We start from the raw sequence: 24221 nt of genomic DNA on the forward strand, positions 1-24221 counted from the left end.
CCATCCATCCATCCATCCATCCATCCATCCATCCATCCATCCATCCACCCTAGTTCAAGTGTTTATCACTTCTTATGACTGTTTGAATTGTTTCCTAATCATTTTCCCTGGGGCAGCTAAGGAGTTCATTGGCTAGAACAACTGCCCTGGAGTCAGGAAGACTCATCTTCCTGAATTTAAATCTGGCCTCAGACATTTATTAGCTGTGTGACCCTGAGTAAGTCACTTAACCCTGTTTGCCTCAGTTTCCTCATATGTAAAATGAGCTGGAGAAGGCAATGGCAACCCACTCCAGTATCTTTGCCAAGGACACCCCAAAAGGGGTCATGAAGAGTTAGACTTGACTGAAAATGACTAAACAACAACCGTTGTTCTCCCTGTATCCAGTCTCTCCCTTCTCCAATCCATCCTTCACACACCTGCCAAAGTGATATTCCTAAAACAGAAATCTGACCATGTTCTTCCCCAGTTCAAGCAGTTCCAGTGACTTGGGCTATAGCCTCCAGGCTCAAATACATACATCTGTGATTGGCATTTAAAACTCTCCTCAACCTGACTCTGGCCTGCCATTTCAGGGTTATGGCATATCACTCCCTTTCAGACATGTCGGTCCTGCCAAAATGGCCTCCTTGCACACACAGAATTCCATCTCCCTTCTCTAAGTCTATGCACAGGCAGTCCGCCATGTCTGGAATTCACTCACTCCTCATCTCTGCCCCTTAGAATGCCTAGTTTCCTTCAAAGTACAATATCAATGCCACTTACTCCAAGACGCCTTTCCTGATCCCCTTCCTTCTTCCCTTCCTCCCACAACTGCCAATGTCTCCTCCCCAATTTACCTTCCATTTACTTTGCACATATTTTCTCTGTTCTTATATGTATACATATTGTCTTTCCTTATAGGATATAAGTTCCTTAAGGGCAGGGTCTGTTTCCCTTTAATGTTTGTGTTTCTAGAACCCAGTATAATATGTGGCACATAATAGGTGTTTACTAAATGCTTATTGATTAATTGAGTTATCCACCATTTAAAGCATATTATGTACAATATGGGACTACTGTGTGCAATCTACTTCACAAAGTTCAGGAAGGAAGTACAAGGATGAATAAGGTATAGTTCCTGCCTTCATGGAGCTTACCTTCTATGACAGATATAAGCTATGGACACAGATAAATATCTGTTGTGATCAAGGTTCTTTGTAATTAAATTTGGAATTGAGAAATGAGGAGAGTTTTAAATGCCAACCACCAGACTTAGGAAAGGTGTCCCTGAAGGTCCCATGCTGCTTTGTCTAAGCCACTGAAGAGAGCCAGAGCTTTATTTGCAGGCTATGGACATGTGCTGTGTCTTTCTGGGGAGGCATATAGTGTTTCTGATAGGGAGATCAATTAATCAATTAGTAAGTATTTAATAAGCAGCTGGATGCAAGGTACTGTGCTTGGCATTGGACATACAAAGACAAGAATCTCCTAACACTCCCTGCCCTCATGGAGCTTATATTCTTTTAGGAGACGTAGTCATTGTTTAGTGGGGGTGAAGTGGGTGAGAGGGAAGGAAGAACTCTGGCTCTCCAAAAGGGAAAACTGTGGTTTCTCCTGGATAAACCTTCCCTTGGCTTGAACCTAGTAACCTAGGACTACAGAGTAGCCAGGGTTGGAGGGGCTGGGGGAGGGAGGGATATCTGAAAGTATTAGATGGGAGATCCAAAATTATTTTTGCTAGACCACCAAGCCTTTCCTGTAAGGGTCACCCCACCCTCACTCCATAGCTGATTAGGTGAAAATGGGGTAGCTCTGGTGCGGACCCGTTGGCATCTGGCTTGTATCTAGCAAGAGGAGCTTTCTCATTTATTAATTTATCTCTAAAGAGAGAGGTTTTGTTTTATAAAAAGCTCTCTGTGTGTGTGTGTGTGTGTGTGTGTGTGTGTGTGTGTGTGTGTTGGGTTTTAGCTCAGTTTAGAATAAGAAACCGAGAGCTTTGTCCTCCTTGGTGGGAATTACCAGTTCCCTCCTTTCCCGTCCCTTCCCTCAGTTTTAAGTAACCCTGGACCCTTGGAGCTATTGCCAGAGAATTAAAGGCCATTTAATGCTCCCTCTTTAAATAAACCCTGGCAGCTTTTGTTTTTTCCTCTTCTAAAAATAAAAGAATATGAGTCCAGTGGGGAGAGGAGGGAAGGAAGTAGAGAGGCTCAGATATACAAGAAAAGCAGAGCCTGAAGGAGGCCCAGAGACTTAAAATGGGGAGGGGCATCCTAAGGTCTTTCAGTCAGTCTCCTTGCACTTGGAAAGCATGCTCAACCCAGCCAGAATGGATCAAGGATGGGTTTGAGTTTTAGGAATTTTTGCCTAAAGTCACCAGAGTTGGCATTTAAAGTCATGCTCAGCAGCATTGGGCATGCCCCTGTTCACTTAGGATAGCATGAAGCCCTATCTCCCATGAATCCTTTTCCTTCAGCCCCAGAATCAAACTGTTAGCATTTTAGAGTTTCTCTCCTGGAAAATGGTATGTGGGAAAGAACACTAAATTTGGAGGCAGTGGACTTGGGTTTGAACCCCAGCTTGGGCAAGCCTCAGTTTCATCATGTATAAAAGGAGGGGGTGCAAAGAGATCATACAAAAGGGAAAAGGACCCACATGTACAAAAATATTCATAGTAGCTCTTTTTGTGGTGGCAAAGAATTGGAAATTCGGAGGATGCCCATGAATTGGGGAATGGCTGAACAAGTTGTGGTATATGAATGTAATGGAATACTATTGTGCTGTAAGAAATGATGAATTGGCTGACTTCACAAAAACCTGGAAAGACTTGTATAGTCTGATGCTGAGTGAAGTGAGCAGAACCAAGAGAACGTTGTACACAATAACAGCCATGCTGTGTGATGACTAATATTGATAAACTTAACCCTTCCTGGCAATACAAGGATCTAAGACATCTCCAGAGGCTTCGTGATGGAAAATGCTATTTACAGCCAAAGAAAGAACTATGGAAGTTGAATTGCTATTTTTTTTTCTCTTCTGTTGAGTTTTGTTTCCTCTTTCTGATGGTTCCTCCTACTGGTTTTAATTTTTACTAATAACATCACTAATGTGAAAATGTTTAATAGGAATGTAAATATATAACCTATATCAGATTGTGTGCTGTCTTGGGGAGGGTGGTGGGGAGGAAGGGAGAGAAAAATTTTAAACTCAAAAGCATATGGAAGTGATTATTGATAAATCAAAATAAATTAATAAAAACATTTAAAAAAATAAAAATTAAAAATATAAAAGGAGGAGTTGGATGAGATGATCTGTAATGCATCTGGTTCTGACATTCTAAAGTCTCTTCTAGCTCTGAAATCCTGTGCTCTACATGTAGCTGCCAAACTGATACTCTTTTAAAGCCTAGCTCAAGGAGCTTTCAATATCTCCCTCTTGCCTCTACGATCAAATACAAACATCTCTGTCAGATGTTTAATGCCCTTTACAACCTGGCTCCATCCTCTCTTCCCCATCCCCATGCTCCCCCACCCCTGCCTCATGCATTCTGTGCTCTAACCAAATGGCTCTATTTGCTGTTTCCTCACATAGAACATTCCACTCGCCATCTCCATGCTCAGCCTCCTCACCTCTGCATCTTGGCACAAGTAGCTTCCCTTCAGATCTCAGCTCCAGTGCCAACTCTTCCTTTCCTGGGCCCCTAGCATCTGGTGCCTCCCTCTCAAAATTACCTTGCATTTTATGTCCTATTTCTTTATTGCCACACATCGGGTCCTTGAGAAGAATGGAAGCCCCATGAGGCCAAGGACTGTCTTATTTTGTTCTCTGCAGTCTCAGGGCCAGGCACAGAGTAACGGGGGGATAAATGCTTACTGATTTTAAGTGAATTAAACATTCTCCAAATGTTGAACAGTGGGGGATTCTCCCTGAGGTCCAGACCTCCCATACACGTGGTGGAGGAGCTGTTCCCCAGCAGGCTTGGCTGAGCAAAGGAACATGTGAGAACTTTCTGACAGGCTGGGGTGCCTTCATTGCTTGCTTGGAGCTAGCCTGGACCAAACCACTCCACATACAATGCATGGAATTGCTTCTCCCACTTCCAAACATTTAACAAAAGAAAGGCATAATAAACACCGAGTTGTACAAATCCTTTGCACGTATTTATTATGTATTACATTTATAAGAGGGGCCACTTCCTTTTTAGCATCTGGGCTCACTGACAGGGGCAATAAAAGATCTCATGTAGGTGCTTTTTACATATCAAGGAAGGCGGGGTGGATGGGTGGATGACCTGGCCCAAGGGGCAGTGTGGCAGTAAGGATGTCTGAGTCCTGCCCTCTTTCTCTTATAGGACCTTTACCTTCAGGGTGTTGTTTCTTCATCCTGAAAATGGATCTGCTGGTTATCCTCACCACTTGATCCTTTAAAGGCTATGCTGTGAGGAGATTGCAAGGAAACCTTAGAGTAAATAGTCTGAAAGTCTTGGATAAAAGGAGCTTAGGAGAGGGGAAGGGCTTGGCTTGTTAAAGAGAAGGGTCACCATCTTCTGGGCCAGGAAAACAAATCATTCCTAGGTTTCATCCCCCATATTTTGACTTCATAGGACCAGAACAGGTCAGCCATGGGCTAACTCTCCAAAGCTTAGGCTCTATTATGGAGGGTGGGGGGTGGGGAGAGGGTGGGAAGTGTTTAAAAAGATTATGGGAATCTGTGACAGAATTATGGGATGTCAGAGTGGGCAGGGAACTTAATGATTCATTTGTGTTTCCATTTGATGCCTCTTATTTTTACCCTAGGCAGTTAGATGGTGCAGTGGATAGAGGGTGGGGCCTAGAGTCAGGAAAACCTGAGTTCAAATCTAGCCTCAGACACTAGCTGTGGGAAAGTCACTCAACCCTGTTTGCCTCAGTTTCCTCATCTATAAAATGAGCTGGAGAAGAAAATGGCAAACCACTGCAGTATCTTTGCCAAGAAAACCCCAAAAGGGGTCACAAAGAGTCAGACGTGACTGAACAACAGTTTTGACCTCACATTCATTCTGAATATCTTCCTCCCCAGCTCCTTTACCTAAAAACCTAAAAAAATTTAGAGGATAGAATGCCAGAGCTAGAAAGGAAACATGGAATGTCAGAGGTAGGAGGGTCTTTAGAATTTAGGATATAGGGCTATGAGGGAACTTTGTAACACATAATATTGGAGTTGGAAGGGACCTTGAAACAGAATATCCAAACTGGAAGGGGTGTGAGAACACAGAAGACAGAATATTGGAGCTGTAAGGGGCCTTAGAACATAGAATGTTAGAACTGGAAAGGATCTTAGCATGTAAAACATAGAATGTCAGACTATGACAGAGCAGACTGAGCTGGAAAAGGCAGCTAGAACATAGCCCATCAGAGCCAACATGTAGACCACAGATCATAGAATGTCAGAGTAGGGACAAGCTTTAGAACATAAACATTTAGACTGTTGGAATTGGGTGGGACTTTAGAATATTGCTTGTCAGAGCTGGGGAATCCCTCAGGACGTAGAATGTCTAGGTTGGGACAGACTCTAGAATATCGAATTTTCAGGGCTGGAGAGCGCCTTAGAACACCGAACATAGCATGTCAAGGTAGGGACAGACTTCAGAAAATAGAACATAAAATTTCATAGTCGAGACAGATTTCAGAGCACGAAATATATACTGTTAGATCTGGGTGGGGCCTTAGGATATAGACTGTCAGAGGTGGGGAACTCTTTAGAACATAAGAAGTTAGGGCAGGGACAGACTTTAGAACATAGGACAAAATGATGAGATTCATTCAGCCCCTGGCCTACGATATCAGCTCCTAGCCTAGAATGATGGGGTCCTGGACCGCTGGAATTATTCCAGGTGCTGACAGCTTTTTATTAGTGCTAAGGGATATCAAGGCTAGGACAGATTTCAAAACATACTGTATAGACTGTTAGAGTTTAGTGGGGCTGTAGAACATAGAATGTCAGGGCTAGAAGGAATTTTAGAACATAGAACATAGCAGGGACCATCAGAGTTGGGAACAGAACCCACTATGCTACACACTTAGGTCAATGTTCTTCCCACTAGACAAGGCTGTCATGTTGAGGGAAGGAAAAAGTAAGTAAAATAAGGTAAAAATCAGGGGACCAACCTTTAGAGCTCTTGGGACTTCAATGAGACAGCTGATTCTGAAGACTCCAAGGAATCCTGGTCTATTGGTATTGCTGGCCAACCTTGACCTAGGAGAGAAAATAGTCGATTACAATAGGAAGTCAATAAAAGGTCATTACACTGTTTATGAAAATCTCCCTTAGCACTAATAAAAAGCTGTCAGCACCTGGAATAGTTCCAGCAGTCCAGGGTCCCATCATTCTAGGCTAGGAGCTGATATCATAGGCCAGGGGCTGAATGAATCATATCATCTTGTGAAGACTTGGGGCATCATTGCAAAAATGTAACCTACAGTGACATGACTACACCAAATAGATGAGATGAAGAAGAGAGAGGATTGCAGATGGTAGGGGTCTTGGGTTTCAGGAATGCAAGCGATCCAAAGTCTGAGATGCTATCTGAGGAGGATAGGTAAAGCCCTAATCCCAGGTCAGGGACCAAGAGGGTTTCAGGCATCCGTCTCTTGCCTGCTGGTACAATGAGAGTGGGACTCGTATCTTTGGCTTTTAGCAAACCTCTGCATGGCAGCTAGACAGCACAGTGGATAGAGTGCCGGGCCTGGAGTCAGGAAGAATCATCTTCTTGAGTTCAAATCTGGTCTCAGATGTTTACTAGTTGGATGATCCTGGGCAAGTCACTTAACCCTGTTTACTTCACTTTCCTCATCTGTAAAATGACCTAGAGAAGGAAATGGCAAACCACTCCAGTATTCTTGCCAAGAAAACACCCCAAAATGAAGAGTCAGACAGTACTGAAATGATTCAACAATCAAACCAAAAACAAACCTTTGTGCCTCAGGTAAACTCCCTCTTACTTATCTCCTAAGTCATAGACTGGTTGTATGATCTGTATTATTTATTCTATCTAGGACCCCGCAGGGATGAAATCACAGACACTTCATGCATTCACGTATTGTTACTATTGTGTTGCTTTATAAACTGCTACAGTGTCGTGGAAGGAACACTGTATGTGTAACCCTTCTCTGTAGGAGTAATATCGATCTCTGCATAACTGACCTCAGGTATTGTTAGGATCAAATGAAACAAGGTATGTGAATGCTAACCACTAAAGAACTATTTAAATGCATTGTTTCCGATGATTGTTGAGAGTTTCCCTGAAAGTCCAACCCAGGAGTCTTTCTCTAGGCTCCCTGAGAAGTTTCTATTCTTCCTTTGTTTCCTGGTCTGAGCACAGCTTGTAACCTCCAGAAGTCTGTCCTCTTGCTCATTCCAGTCACCTTCTGAATTGACCTCTTGTTTTTTTTTCCTCTGCCCTCGCAGTAACAACCCCTTCCAGGTTCAGATGCTTGAATTCTCTTGGTTCATCACATAAGGGATGGCAGCAACATCTAGTGCTCTCCACAGCATGGAAGACATGACTTCTCATCCTATTTCCTCAAGTCACAGCCTCCATGAGATACGGCACAGAAGGAAGGGGCATAAAAACTTCACGGAGTCAATCTCCAAACCAAGAGGCCAAAGGGAGAGGCTGACAGTGACTACAGCGGAAGATAAAAGGCAGGAACTCTGGGCGGACTTGGGAAAGACTGAGTTGGTCCACCACATTCCCTCTCAGACTTGTTCCAAACAAACCCCAGGTCTGATTAATTCAAGAAACATTTCTCTGTGCAGAGCACTGTGCCAGAAACTAGGGGAGATAAAAAGTTCAGATAAGATATGGTTTCTTTACATAACAATAATAATAATAATAAAGTGCTTTACATATGTTATCTCATTAGATCCTCACAAAAATCCTGGCTATTATCTCCACTTTACAGATGAGGAAACTGAGGCAAAGGGAGATCAAGTAACTTATTTGCCCAGGGTCATAGAGCTAAGGAGCGTCTGAAGCCAGACTTGAACTTAGGTCTTCCTGACTCCAAGTTCAGTGCTCTCCATATTGTGCCACCTAAGCTGCCCACAATAAAGCAGAGGGACAGGACAAGAACTATGATGAATATTAGCACATGATAATGTCATTATAGATGTACAGAAGCATTGGGCTTAGAACCAGCAGGACCCATCTTCACGATTTGAAATCTGGCCTCAGACACTTGCTAGTTGTGTGACCCTGGACAAGTCACTTCACCCTGTTTGCCTCAGTTTCCTCATCTGTAAAATGAGCTGAAGAAGGAAATGGCAAACCACTCCAGTACCTGTGCCAAGAAAACCCCAAATGGGGTCACGAAGAGTCAGACATGACTGAAACAACTCAACAACACAAATGGACGGTGTACTAGGTTTGAAGGAAGAAAGACTCCGGCTTAGGTTCCAATCTATTGGAATTGGTTTGTTTCCTCATCTGCCAAATGTCTATAATATCATTGTAGTACCTACTTCACTGGGTTGCTGTCAGGGCAAATGAAATAACGTCCCCCAAGGCTCTGTCTTGGGCCCTCTTCTCTTCCCCCTCTAAACTACCTCACTTGGCGATCTCATCAGCTCCCATGGATTTAATTATCATCTCTCTGCTGATGAGCCTCAAATCTACTTATCCAGCCCTAATCTTTCCAGTGACCTCCAGTCTTGCATATCCAACTATCTATCGGACATCTCCAGCCAGATGGTCCATAAACATCTCAAATTCAACATGTCTAAAACTGAACTCGTTATCTTCCCTCTCAGGTGCTCTTGTGTCTGTAACTTCCCTCCCAGTGCCAAGGGTCCCATCATCCTCCCAGTCACTCAGCCTTACAAGGCAGGTGCCGTACTAGCCTCTTCACTCTGTCATCCTCCATATCCAATCGGTTGCCAAACCCCGTTGATTCTAACATCACATTTTTCATTGATTCCCCCTTTGGTCCCCTGACACTGCCACCACTTTTGGTACAGGCCCGCATTACTTCATGCCTGGACTACTACAATGGCGGCTGGTGGGTCTGCCTGCCTCAGGTCTCTCCCCACCCCAGTTGATCCTCCACTTGGTTGTCAAACTGGTCATCCTTATACAGATGTCTGACCATCTAACCTGCTCATTCAATGAACTCCAGTGGTTCCCTATTACCTCCAGGATCAAAGATCATATCCTCCATTTGGATTTTAAAGCCTTTCACAGTGTGGCCCCTCTCTACCTTTCCAGTCTTCTTTTTTTTTTCTTTTTTTTTTCTAGGCAATTTGGGGTTAAGTGACTTGCCCAGGGTCACACAGCTAAGTAAGCATCAAGTGTTTGGTCTGAGGCTGGATTTGAACTCAGGTCCTCCTGACTTCAGGACCAGCACTCTATCCACTGTGCCACTTAGCTGCCCCTCTTTCTAGTCTTCTCATACGTTTCTCCCCTGCCCATAGTCTACAGATCCTCCTTGCTGTTCCCTGCATGGGACAAGCCATCTTCCAGCTCCAAACATCTTCACTGGCTATCTCCCATACCTAGAACATTCTCCTTCCTCCTCTCCATCCCTTAGCTGCTTTCAGGTCTCAGCTAAAGTCTCACCTTCTCCAAGAAGCCTTTTCTGACCCTCCGCAATGTCTGTGCCTTCCCTCTGTGCTTAGTTCCAATTTTTCCGATGTCCCTAATATCTCTATATCTTTATATGTGTGTGAGTATATGTATGTATATCTATGAAATAATGCATTGTTGTTTGCACGTTGTCTCCCTCATTAGACTGTGAACCTTTTGAGAGCGAGAACTGATTTTTTTTCTTGCCTTTCTTTTTGTCCCTAGCACTTAGTGCAGTATCTGGCATCAGTTGCTATTACTATTATTATTATCATTATTATTGTTAAGAAGCAGTGGTGGGGTGGTAGATGGAAAGCTAGACTCAGAACCATGAAGACCCAAGCCTAACCTTAAATGTGTCTCTGACACATAATAGCAGTGTGACCCTGGGTAAGTCACTTAACCTTTCACTGCTCTAGGCAGCTCTCTAAGACTGTAAATTGTGAAGAAATATCAGCTTGGTTTGTAGAGAAAGTTCTTCACCTCAAAGTTCCCTTTTCCAATGAAGGCACATTACCACTATCATGATCATTACATGAAGTCTGAAGGGAAGGTCATTTCTGACCTGCTACTTAACAAGTCAGGAGACCCTGCCTGATTGTGATGCAGGTAAGTTAACAATTTTGATTATCACCTCCAGAAGAGGTTGAAAGGATGTTGGAAAGGATGGCTGATCTAATACCCGCACCCAGGCTGAGGCTGTGGGAAAACGGGGAGCTCTCCTAGCCTAGGGGACATGAGTAACAAGTTTTTGCCAGTCACATCAAATGTCCCACCATCTAAAGTCAAACCTAAAGAATGTCAGAGCCAGAAGGGATTGTAGAACGTAGAAGGTCAGACCTGGGAAGGAACTTAGAACACAGAATATCAGAGCTGGGAGGGACTTTAGAATATACAATGAATATCAATGAACATAAAATATCAGAGCTGGGCGGAGCCTTAGAACATAGAATATCTGAGCTGGAAGGAAATTTATAACACAGAATATCAGAGCTAGAAGGGAATTTAGAAGACAGAATATCTGAGTTAGAAAGGAATTTAGAACATGGAATATTTGAGTTGGAAGGGAATTTAGAACACAATATCAGAGCTGGAAGGGAATTTAGGATATGAAATATTTGAGTTGGAAGGGACCTGAGGCCACAGAATGTCAGAGCAGAGGGAAATCAGAGATTTTCCAGTCCAGGTGCCACAGATTCAAATCCAGGCTCTGTTTGGCCTAGTTGTGCTACTTTTTCAAGTTACTCAAATTCTTGGTCCCTCAATGGCTCCATCTGTGAAGCGAGGGGTTTGAACTCCACCTCCCTGAGGACCTGCGGGTTCCATCTATGCTCGGGCCATCCAAGGCCCCAGAGGTGCAAGGCCATGCCCGGGTCACACAGGGAGTTCCCAGCAGGAGACTTTGCCATTTTTATTTATCTCTCCTCCTCCCTTCTTTCCCGGCCTCATCTGTAGTGAGCTGGGAAGGGGAGACACAGGAGGGGTCCTTTGATTAAGATGACACAGCTAAGCTCATAAATCACCTCCTTTTATATTTCTTTCCCCTCCCAGGTCCCCTGCAGGAGCCTTTTCGCAGCGAGCCAAAGAAAAACAGGCAGGTGGAGCTGGGGATGGGGGAAGGACATATTTGGGGTGAGGGGCTATGATGAAAGACAGTCAGCTTTTAGTCAGTCCTGGGGAGCTTGAAGAATCAAGCAGAGAAAAGCAAAAATCTCCTGGAGAAATAAGGCCTGAGGAGAGAGTTGCAGCTGGGCAGCTCAACCTTCCCACGTTACCCAGCTAGTGGGTAAAGAGCAGGACAAAGGCAGAAGAGTGACGGTGTTACCCCCAAGCAGGGAGCCTTGCCAGTTGAGAGGCCCATGTATTATCTTATGAGAGGCAGGCACGTAAACAGACAATTCCCCCCCACACCCCCAAATCCAGCTGTGCAGACACGGTGACATGGACACATGCCTGCGTGGTAGAGAAACCCCAATTATGCTCCTGAGGAGTCAGCATCTGGAGGGGCAGGCACCGCAGAGCTAAGCCGAAGGCGCTTCACTAGTGTGTAATAAGATCCCAAATTACATCTTCATTCCCTCCTGGCCTTATTGAAATGGTAATGCCACAGGAGGACCAGCTGTCCTCCTGAAGTTTCCCATGGAAGGCTCGTCTCCTGGAGTGGACGCCTACCTGGGCTGGGGAAGAGTCAGCTTTCATGTGTTCTGGCAACCTTCCTGGCCCCGGGGCTTCAAAGGCACAATGGTTTTCAATCTGTGTATGCATCATCAAATGTATTCTGTAGACTCAGGGCCTAGCACGGGGCAGGGCACAATAAATACTTGGATTAGAATGAATTGAATTAAATAGAACCATGGAGATGACAGGGACCTTGAAATACAGAATATGCAAGATGACCTTAGAACACAGAGTTCCAGAACTGGAAGGGACCTAGAACATAGACTGTCAGAGCTGGGAGGGACCTTAGGACACAGAACGTCAGAGGTCAGAGAGGCCTTGCAACATAGAAGATCAGGCTGGGAAGGACCTTAGGAGTGGCCCAGTTACATGTGGATAGGCTTACAGAATCTTAAAAGTTAGAAAAGAACTCAGAGATCACCTAGGCTGACTCTAATAAATTCCCCTCCCCCCAGTTGTCATCCCAGACAAGTGACCACAGAGCCTCTACTTGAAGACCTTTCAGTAACAGGGAGCTCACTATCTCACAGAGACACCGAATCCATTCTGGACAGCTCTAATTAATAAGTTATCTCTGACACTGAGCTCAGATTTGCTTCCTTGTGACTTCCACCTGTTCATTATAAAGAGGAAATGGGGCATAGAAGAAAAGGTATTAGACCAACTCTGAGTCAGAAGACATAGGCTAGAGTCTTGGCTTCTGTGAGACTGCCCACGAAAGGTTTGGGCCAGAGAATGTATAAGGTGTCTCATAGCTCTGACCTTCGATGTTCCACGGACTTTTCCAGTTCTAATACTCTCTGTTGTATGTTCTAAGGTTTGTCCCAGTTCTAACATTCTGTGTTCTAAGGTCCTCTCCAAATTCAAAGTTCTATGATCAGACATTTTATGTTCTAAGGTCCTTCCAGCTCTTCACTGCCATGATTCTCTCTCTTGCATTCCTCACACTCCCAAGGATGCCCACAGAGGTCCTTGATGATTAATATTTGGCATCCAGGTGGTGGTACATCAAGGACCATGGCATGATGAAAAAATGAATAAATGAATGAATGAATGAAAATAAAAATAATTAAGTGCCTGCTATATGCCAAACACTGGGGACATAAGTAAAAAGTCAGAGTTTCTTCCTACCCTCAAGGAGCTTACTTGTAATAGACAGATAAATTTTTAAAATCCTCATTAAGTAGAGCAACCTAAAAGTAAAACAGACTGCCTTGTCAGGAAGTGAGCTCCCCATCATCAGAAATCTTTAAGTAAAGGGCAAGTGACCAATGTTGGGGATGTTGTAGAGGGAGAATGTAGATTGATGTTCTAGGATGGGGTGGTCTAGGTGACCCTCCCCACCCCCGGCTCCTTCCCACTCAAAGACCCTAAGATTCTGTGGATGAGAATTGTTCCTTCTCTCTATGTTTGTCTAAAACAGGGACAGATACAGCCTGCATAAGGCTCTCTCAGACCACATCCCCTCATAATAATATTGCTAAGCTCTTTACAGACATTAACTCATTTGATCCTCACAATAACCCTTATGAGGTAGATACTATTATTATCCCCATTTTACAGATGAGAAAAAAGTCATCAATAAGAATTTATTAATCAAGAGAGCTTAATTGATTTGCTCTGGGGCACCCAGGTGGTGAGTAGCAGTGATGGAATCTGAACCCAAGTCCTTCCGACTCCAAGTCCAGTATTCTACTTGCTCCACCTAGCTACCCTCTGTAATATCTCATCTGACATTGTATTTTTGTGAAGCCAATTAAAAGTAATTGAGTGTTCCTGTTTGGACTCAGGCTGGAAACAATAATGTAACCAAGGTCTTTGGGGAAATTTGGCTATGCCATTAACTTGCTATGTGACTTAAGGGAAATGACTTCCCTTGTAAAGGAGGAAGTTGGACTGGCTCTGACCTTCCAGATTCTAGAATTTCCTCTTCTGACCTTCTAGAGTTTCTATTTTCAGTCTGTAGCGCTGACCTTCTGTGTTCTAACATTCAATGATCTCTGCTTTAAGGACCTCTCTAGTGCTGACCTTCTGTGTTCCGTGTTTTGAAGTCCCTCCAGGAGTGACCTTCTATGGCCTATAGTCAGGAGCATGCTGGTAAATGTCTGACAACTGGCTCTGTTAACATAATCTGTCGTTAACATTTTCTCTATCACTTTCTCACATCTGCTTTTAGGCATTTGACAAAACAATGAATCCAGCCCTGATTTTTAGTGTTTGCCAATATCCGTGGTAGAAATGTTCACACCGAAAATTTAACAATCAGCTCTCGCAAAGCTGGTTAGAGCTGGCTCCAGCACACTCCTACCTATGCTGTAAGGCCATTCCTAGCCCTCACCTATATTCTATGTTCTAAGTCCCTTTGTAGTTTGGACCTCCTATGTTCTAAGAGCCGTTACAGTTCTAACATTCTGTAACACATGCTTTAAGACCCTTTCTAAATCTGACCTTTGTTCTGTGTTCTAAGATCCCTCCTAGCTAGAGCATTCTCTGATTTTCTTATCCTTAGGAAAAATTAGTTGAACAGTGGTAGCTTCTGCTTTTTACCCTCACATGCTCATGATTCATCCCCCTCTTGACCTAGAACAACTGCTGGAACCTCTAAGCTGCTGCTCCATGAGACTGAATGAAAGGTGCAATAATCCATCCTAAAATACGTTGGGCTGTTGCCGTGGCAACCTTGCCCACCGCAGACCATGGATTTAAATATTTAATGACTTTATGGATATTAGCTGGGGTCTGGAAAGGGATGGTGGGTGGAAGAAGGGGGGTGGGAAGGACACTTGGCTTTTTGGCAGAAGGCTCTGGGCTCCGCCATAATGCCTTTGGACTAGCTTTCTGCTTATGGAGCTCTGTTGGCCCCTTAGGTGGGAGGAGGTCTAGGGCTGATGGGGCCAGAGGTTGAGAAGCGTCCCCGAGGTACACAGGCCTGTTCTCTGGAAAGAAGAGCGAGCACATGAGAAGGCTGCTTTGTAAAGGGACTCAGGGCAGTGAGAGCATCCAGGATTTTGTTTCTATCTTAAATATTTTACTTGGGGTGACAGGGAGAAAGATCATAGATTAAAGCTAAAAGGGACTTTAGAGATAATTGAGGCTGCACCCTTCATTTTATTTTATGTATTTTTAATTTTGTAGATTGATATGCTTTCTTTTAATATCGCCTTCATTTTAAAAATACATCCCCCTTGCTTTCTAATGCAGAAAGTCAGCCCTTAGAATGAAGATGTTTAAAAGCAGTTCTGCAAAACCAACCAATACATCAACTGTGTCTGACAGTATAGGCAACATTCTGCACCCGTAACCCCTCCCACTCACCCTTTCCCCTGCCAAGAAAGAGCAAGGTCTTAGCACCGTAGACCGTGGGTTGGAAAGGGACTCAGTCCAACCTTCTCACATTAAGGATGAGAAAACAAGGGGCCTGAGAGTAACTTGCCCAAGCCCACAAAGGCAGTGGGTTTCAGGGGCAACACTTGAACCTAGATTCCCTCCTGGACTTGAGAAACCATCCTTTTCCTACTCTACCACACTGACACCTCTTGTGCCAAATAGTAAAAAAGGAAAAAAAACCAGCAGTTCAGCTAAACTACCCAGCCTCTCCGGAGAGCCTGACTGTGTATACGCAGCTCCTCACTCGGCCTCCTCTGCATGGGAGGGAGGGAGCGGTACTCCTTCTTCCCAGACTGACCATTATAATCGTCCGGCCTTCAGGCCTGTCTTGCTCTTTGCTGTTATGGTTGTTGCTGCAGTCCTTTCTGCTTGCCGGGTGGTGGTCATCGTATGCAATACCCTCCAGCTTCTACTTCAGTGTGCATCCGTCCATATGAATCTTCCCACGCTTCTCCGGACTCATCCTACTTATCGTTTCTCACAAGGGAGTAACATTCCATTGCATTCCTGTACAGGATTAATTTAGCTGTGGCCTAATCTCAGAACCACAGAAATCTGAGAGTTGGAAGGGACCTCAAGGTCCATACAGTGCATCATATACCTGAAAGTAATCCCCTTCTCAACATATCTAAGTGGTCATGAGCCTGAAGACCTTTAAGGAGGCCACGCAGCACTTCTGTAGGCAGCTCATTCCACTTGGGGACAGGCAAGCTATGCCTACATACACACATACACATGTATATAAGCATATATGTATATGTATATTAGGATATATACAATGTGTATATGCGTGCACATACACATACATATATACATACATACACACATGTACATGTATATAAGCATATATGTATGTGTATTTAAGGATATAGACAGTGTGTATATATATGCATATGCACATGCATATATACACATATAACATATACATACACACATACACATGTATATAAGCATATATGTATATGTATATAGGGATATAGACAATGTGTACGTGTGTGTATACACACACATATAAACACATACAACATACACACACATACACATACATATATGTATATATACATACACATAGGCATGTGTCTATCTATATGTATACATATGAATTTTTGCCTGACGTAAAGCCTAAATTTGCATCTTTGCAATTTCCACCCACTGGTCTGACTCTTTGGGGCCAAACACAAGTCTACCCTTGATTTCTATCTTTAGCCTCACTGGGATACATGCCAAGCAGTGAAATCTCTGGGTCAAAAGGCAAGCTAACCCATGGATTTTACAGAAGAAGCTATTGAGGCCCAGAAAGGACTGTTTTCATTTGTGTCTCTGAGTGACATGGTGGATAGAGAATCAGAATGACCTCAGGCCCAGTCCCACTTCTCACACCTACTGACTGGGTGACACTGGACAAGTCACTTAACTTCTGAGTTTTCTAGGCAACTCTCAAGATCAGAGGTTGCAGAAGTTGCAATGAAGATGGCAGTTTCTATGCCAATAAAATCAGCAATCCAGTTCCGAGGCCCTGTGCCTAGCACAGGCCCAAGAACTAGCTTTACAAATGCCCTTTGAATTGAATTCGTGTCCAAGGACACAGGAAATAGAAGAGTCAGAATTTGAACCCAGATTTTGTGCCTTTAAAGATAGTGCTCTTTCTACTATGTCATGACTGATGTCATAGAATCCTCCATCTGCCCTCAAAAAAAAAGAAAAAAAGAAATATTAACTCCACGAGACCCAGCTGGGGGGATTCCCACAGTATCCTCCCAGAGGGGTGATTTCCTTACTGAGCTCCTCCGTCTTTCAGGATTTATTCCTATCCCCAGAGGAGGCAAGGGTAATTCTTAAGCCTGGACAGTTATTCAAGTCCCGCTGAGGTGTCCAGAAATGTAAGAGCTAATTTTTCCAGAGACTGAGTAATGATGAATGCACCCAAGATTTGGGCTCAGTAGTATTCCCCACTGGAGATGTGGCTGGTCTGGATTCAGGCCTGAAGCCTAAGCAGGATATGGATTATCTTCAGGTCACTCCACACCTACCACCCCTGAGGGCCAAAAGGACACTCACCTCTACTGCCCTTCCAGCAAGGAACCTGGGTTTGACCCCTGGATTTGAACCCTCATGTTCACCTCGACTCCTTCTTGCTTACCCATTCTCTGCTATGACCCCCTTTAGGTACATGACCTTACAAATCCTTGATACGATTTTCTTGATTCTAGTTCCCCATCCCACTCCCACAATGCACTTGTGACAACATGCTGGTATGACACCTGGATAACAATGATGCTGTCTCACCTATACACAGACTATCCGAGCTGGAAGAGACTTTGGAGTGTCAGAGCCAGGGGGAATTTAAAACACAGAGTGTCACAGCAGGAAGACTTTAGAACATGCAATGTCTATGGCACCTTAGAACATTGATAATCCAAGCAAGAAAAGGCTTTAAAAGGATGTCAGAACTGGGAAGAAATCAGAACGTAGACTATCAGAGCAGGGAGGGACCTTAGAACATAGGCTGTCAGGTCTGGGAAGGACCTTAGAACTTATATTTATTTTTATTTTATTCCTTTTTCATTTTAGTTTTTAGTTTTCAACATTTACTTTTATAAGATTTTGAGTTCCAAATTTTCCCCCCTCCTTCCTCTTCTCCTTCCCCAAGACAGCATGCAATCTGATATAGGCTATACATGTACAATCATGTTAAACATATTTCCACATTAGTCATGTTGTGAAAGAAGAATCAGAACCAAAGGGAAAAACCACAAGAAAAAAAAACAAAAAAAGAGAGGAAAATAGTATGTTTCAATCTGTATTCAGACTCCATAGCTCTTTCTCTGGATGTGAATAGCATTTTCCATCATGAGTCTTTTGGAATTGTCTTAGGTCATTGCATCGCAGAGAAGAGCTAAGTCTATCAGAATTGGTCATCACACAATGTTATTGTTACTGTGTACAATGTTCTAGGAGGGATCTTAGAACACAAGATGTCAGAGTTGGGAGGAAATTAGAATAGAGAATGTTGAAGCAGGGAGGGACCTTAGAACAGAGGATGTCAGAATTTGAAATGACTTTGAAAACCCCCAGTTTCAACCCCCTGGTTTTTTATAGAGCTGGACCATGCCAGCCCAGAGACATTGTGATTTGCCCTCACTCCTAATCTAGAGTTATTCTGATGGCACAGCTCTGGGTGGACCCAGAGGCCTTCTCCAGAAGCCTCCTCAGCCCAGGGCTGGACACAGACCATGTGGGGCAGACTGAAGCAGGCTTTGCCTTTCTCCAACACTCTGCAGGACTCTACTGCAATCACTGTTTCCATAATGATCTCCAAGTGCATTAGTAAGGAAGAAATGGCCACGTAGGATGAAGTGGCTGGATCTCAATGTATAATCACCCCCTGGTCGGGAGAGCGATGGTGAATGCCAAGAGTGAGGCAGATGGAGGCTGAGCATGGAGGCCTGCCAAGGTACTGGAGTGACAAGCAGGGAGAAGGGCACATGGAGGGAACCACAGAGGCACCAGGGTGAAAAAACCATGTGTCTAAGGAAAGTCATGGCCTCAGAAAGACAGTCTAGTTTATCAATCAATCAACATTTATTAAGTGCCTAATATGGGCCAGGCACTGTGCCAAGCCTTCAGTAGGGCAAAAAGCACAGATTCTAGAATTCCAGGACCTGGGTTTGAATCCCAGATCTTTGAAGTACTAGCTATGTTTCCTTGGGTAAGTCACATCCCCACTTGGTAGGGATTCTTAAAAGGGAGGGGGGTTAGGCAAGATAATCTCTAACCCGTCTCTAAGTGTAGGATCCTATTATTACAGCTAGAAGGGATCTCAGAGATCATCTAGTCAAACACCTTCATTTTACAGATGAGGAAACTGAACCCTATAGAGACAGGTTCTCTGATTCTAAATCCAACGTTCTTCCTTGTACACCCAAGAGATCTCTATAGAGAAGGAACTAGGGTGAAGCCATCTCGGATTTCCTTCAGGGCATTGACATTTAGAGGATGCTGACAGTACTTCTACTCCTTCAGCAGGTAAGAATGAGGGAGGTTAGCAGTTAATTAGTAATAATCTCAGGGAAAGGGGATGGGGGCAGGAACCAGCTCTTTGATTTCATCTGTGTGATCTCTACATATCACCTATACTGTAGGGTACTCCCAAGGAGGAACCTCCCTTCACTGATGCTAATTGACATCTGCTCTCCAACATACAGTTTTCTTACAGTTTTAGAGCATTGTCTTGGGTCAGAAAGGTTAAAGATAATTAGTTAAAATAGGAATTTCATAAGCAAGCACCTCCCCCATCTGCTCCCATCCAGTTACTTCACCTTGGCAGCATTAGCAGCATCTTGGGTTCTCTTTCTCAAGGGCCTAAAGCAGGGGAGAGGAACCTGCAGCCTCAAGGCCACATGTGGCCCTCTAGGTCCTCAAGTGTGGCCTTTTGACTGAGTCAGAGTTTTATGAACAAAACCTTTTATTAAGGTGGATTTGTTCAGTGAAGTTTGGATTCCGTCAAAGTGCTGCACTTGAGGACCTAGACAGCCACATGTGGCCTTGAGGTCGCAGGTTCCCCACCCCTGGCCTAGGGTTTCTCATCCACACTAAGCACCAGATGTTTTGATTTAAAAAGCTGATTTGCTGCCTGCCCTGGACTTGGCCCTGGGACTGTAGTGACTAGTTCCAGCCCTACTTTCCTGGAGAGAGGAGACGACAAAACCACCCCCATCTGGCATTCCTGAAGCGCCCATCAGTAACTCTAATTCATTGGATCTCAGGTCTGAAAAGCACTGTCAGAGGTCGTCAGCTCTATCATCTCCAGATACTGCTGTTTCTCAGCAGCTCTGACTGGTGTGCTGTTCATAATGGGGAGGGAGCACCTACATCTTTAGGCTGATACATCCGGCACATTACGAAGAAGGGCGTTCTTGACCTCTACCTGAGATACTGTGGCTGTGGATACCCTCTGAATTCATCCATTCATGTAGTCATTCAAAAATCCAGTAAGTGAAGCACTATTCTAGGAACAGTGGAGGGACAAATGACTTCCAAGTGCTGATATGCACTTAGTCATTAGTTTTGTTTAATTCTTATTTTCTTCTTTTTTCCTTCTGTTATTGAGTGGCTCTCTTTGAGAAGGCAGGGGGAGAGATACAGGCAGAAATCTAGGCGATGTAGCAAGACAGCAATGAAAATCTGTTTTGTTTTGTTGGTTTTTGCTTTTTTTTTTTAATCCCTGCTAGTCTCATCTTCCATGAAGATCAGATCTGAATACGGACACACGTGGTCCCCTCTCAGGCCGCAGAGGATCTAGAATGAGGAAGGGCCTTGGAAATCATTTGATCTAACCTTTTCATTTTATAAATGAGAAAACGAAGGCCCAGGAATATATCAAGTGCCTTACTCAAAGTCACACAGTTACTAAGGAGCAGAGCTAAGCTTTGAACTCGGTTCCTCTGACTCTAGATGCCTCTTCCCCCCACCACATTGCTTCCTCTTTATCTCCCACTGAAATAAATCCTGCTTGTTCCAAGGACCATCAAGCATGGATGGGGGGCTGGAAGGTCCCTTCAAGATCCTGCAGTCTTGCCTCCTCGTTTTACAGATGAGGAAACGCAAACTTACATTTGACCCATTTGGAGGTAGGTGGTGTATCATTATTCTCATGCTGCAGACAAGGATCAGAGAGGGGAAGGGACTGGTCTAAGGTCACCCAGAGAGCCATTGGTGGAGCTTGGACTTGGATGTGTCTCTCTGGGCACTGCCCTTCTATGCGTGTCACACTAGAACCCCTTCACCAGATGATTGCCAAGGTTAATCTGCCTTGCAGACCACCTGACTGGAGAAATGAGTTAGGCAAGGTTCAGGAATTCAGTGCCCTTTAGACTGTAAGCCCTCTGAGGGCAGAGACTGGCTATTTCCTTTCTTTGTATTCCTAGAACTTAGCGCAGTGCCTGGTGCACAGTAGGTACTTAATAAATGCTTGTGAACTAACACTTTGGAGGGCTCTCTATGCCTCCATTGACTGGTGGGGACATCCCTGGCACTGAGACCTAAAGACCTAGGCCTGGTAAAGTTATCTAATCTCATCTGATCTTGGAAACTAAGGAGGGTTGGCCCTATTTGGGACTGAAATCAAACACCACCTGAGAATGCTGGGCACTCTATGTTTTGAGAGGCAATGTGGCACAGTGGAGAGGGTGCTGGACTTGGGAGTCAGAAAGACATGGGTTCAAATCCCTCCTCAGATATTAGCGTGTGACCTTGAGTAAGTCACTTCTCTAGGCCTCAGTTTCCTCATCTGCAAAATGGGAGGGGTGGACCTGATGACATCTAAGGTCCTTTCCAGTTCTAAACCTGTAGTCCTATGATCCAAGTCTCGAACAAAATCAGCCACAAAATAGACAAGGGGAGCTTGCTTGCCTTCCTTCCCCTGCCCTACCCAACCCGGACTCCGCCATGCTTCTACTTTAAGTTTGCTCGGCAATAAATATTGGAGACAAAAGGTTTTGAGGGGCAACTGCAGTTGATTCTTGTCACCTGGGCTGAATTAGCCAAGGCCACAACCCTGTCCCAGAAGAGGATTTACTACAGGTATCTCGCTCTCATGTCAGAGAAGATAAATAAGAAAAGAGATAACCATTACCGGAGTTCCCCGGCACAGCCCTTGAAAACCCTTCAAGGCAAATGACTGGAGGAAGAATGCAGAGCCCCTGAACTGGATGGAGGGGTGAGAAGAGAGCTGCGATGCTGCTTGCCTTCCCTCCCCCAGAAGAGACATCTTCTCTGCCCATGGAAACTGAACTGGCCCAGACCACCTGACCTTAAGACTCCAAAGGGGGGGGGGGGGGCGGGCAGGCCATTAAAGGGGACAGCTGTATGACCTCAGGCAAGTCACTTAACCTCCCTCGGAAAACGGAGAGAATTACAGCATCTCTGTTCCAGGACTGTTGTGAAAAGCAAATGAGAGAAAATTTTGTAGTAAAATTGAACTTTTCACTTAAGCTGTAATTTAAGGCTGGCTGGTAAATATGGTAAACTCAGGGTAAGTGGTTTATCAAAAAAAAAAAATTTCAATCTTAAAAAAAGAAAATGCTTTGATAACCATAAAGTGCCATATACATATTAGCTGTTAATTATTATTATTATTGTAATTAGTAGTTGTTATTATTATAAGTAGTGCACACATATTAGAATATATGGTCAATCCTTCTGGCAGTAGGATCCTGGTGGGTCATCCATTCTTTCATAGAAACTTGGAGAGGCTGGCTAAGAAACTGTGGGAGGAAATAGAAGCTCCTCCTGCCCCAGGAGGATTGCATGAGGAGCAGGGAATGGACTTTTCTCTCAAGGTTAGTCCCTACAAAGAAACTGAGGGTGCTTTAGAAGCCGAATAAGCCCAGGAAAACCAACCTGGCACACGGTGAAATAGTCACCAGACTTGAGAGTCAAGGGACCTGGGTTTGAATATCAGCTCTAAAGCTTTGTAGCTATAAGACCCTGAGCAAGTAATTTAACCATTCTGGGCATCATTTTGGTCATCTGTACAATTGGTATAAATTTGCTTTCACGAACCCACCTTATGGGACATTGTAGGGGAAAGTTCTTGGTGACCCCTAAAGAGCAATGTGAAATGTCAGTTATTATTAATTGACTAAAACTCTTAATTCTGTCAGGACAGGGAACTCCCACCACCAATGCATTACACCTCTTCTATGACATAAGAGGCCGTGAAACAGTACTGACTACGGAGATCTGGCTTTAGAGCCATGAAGACTCATGTTCAAGACTTTTGATGCATGTTGGCCATGTGATCCTGGACAAGTCACTTAACTTCAGGGTCCTAAGCAACTCTCCAAAACCGTTAGTTGCAAAGAAGGGGCCAAATTGCACTGGTGGAGGGAATTTCCCCCTCTTGGAGTTCTCTCTGCCTATAGAATCACACAGATCTGGTCCATAACCCCATCTGATGACTTAGCAGGTAAGTCCTAGGAAACTGACAGAGACTTCTATTGATTTCTCTCTCTCTCCATTGACTGGATCTGTCTGGAAACTTCTTCCTCCTCACTCCCACCTCCTTGATTCCTTCCAGGCTCAGTTCAAGGGTCACCACTTCCTGATCCTCCCTAGAATTCACCCGAGAATTCTATTTTGTATATATTCTGAATATAGCTATTTGTGCAACTGTTCCTCTCTCCCAGTAAAATGTAAACTTCTTGTGAACAGGCATTGTTTTATTCTCTGTACATGTACTCCCAGGTCCTAAAATATAGGAGGCGCTTAATAAATGCTTGTGACTGAATGATTGCAATCCTCTGTCTGGTGTTCAAAGCCTGCATGTAACCCAGCCCCCTTCCCAGCTTTCTGGTCTTCTTACCCCCAAGTGCTCTTCAAAGAACTAAAGCTGGCTTCCTGACTGTTCCCTGCACAAAAGGCTTCATTTCCTGGCTATGGACATGCTCTCTGGCTGTTGGCCCCCCACGCTTGGAAGGCTCTTCCTCTTCATCTCCACTTCCTGGCTTTCTTTGAGTCCCTGATAAAAGCCCATCTTTTATGGGAAGCCATTCCCCACCTCCCATTTTTCTAGTGCTTTTCTTCTGTTGATTATTTCCCATTGATCCTGTATAGGATATATATCCTATAGCATACCATATATAAATATCATACATCCTGTTTGAACATAAGTTGTTTGCATGTTATCTCCCCCATTAGACTGTGAGATCCTTGAGGGCAGGGACTGTCTTTTGCCTTTCTTTGTATCCCCAGTGCTTAGCATACTGCCTGGTACATATAAGGTGCTTAATAAATGTGTATTGATGATTGACTGATCAAATGTCATGGTTAAATGCAAGTGTTCCTGACTTGCCCAGCACCCTATCAACTATGCCATGATGATGATGATAATGATGATGTTGATGATGATGATGAAAACACCTAGAACTGAATCTGGACCACTTGAGAAACAGATCCTTGTTCAGTTATCTTTATTTCTGGTATGAAGAGCAGTCCTCTGCTTCTGCTCCAAGAACTACCTGGCAGAGGGATTTGGGTAGAAGGTAATTGTCCCAGGGCTGGGGAACAGCTGACC

At 44.2% G+C, this 24221-nt stretch overlaps 1 protein-coding gene across 6 annotated transcripts in view; it reads right to left on the reverse strand.

Annotated features, from left to right (window-relative positions):
• TSPAN18 (tetraspanin 18) overlaps positions 1 to 24221 on the reverse strand; it is a 233083-nt gene that overhangs the window by 29889 nt on the left and 178973 nt on the right. For all 6 annotated transcript variants that reach the window (XM_027837870.1, XM_027837864.1, XM_027837867.1 and 3 more), the window contains one exon: positions 6126 to 6213. The gene's annotated coding sequence lies outside the window, so the exon portion shown is untranslated. The remainder of the gene's footprint in view (positions 1 to 6125; positions 6214 to 24221) is intronic.

Source organism: Vombatus ursinus, unplaced genomic scaffold, assembly GCF_900497805.2.
Source record: "Vombatus ursinus unplaced genomic scaffold, bare-nosed wombat genome assembly UNPS02014822.1, whole genome shotgun sequence".
In the NCBI taxonomy this organism is placed as follows: domain Eukaryota; kingdom Metazoa; phylum Chordata; class Mammalia; order Diprotodontia; family Vombatidae; genus Vombatus; species Vombatus ursinus.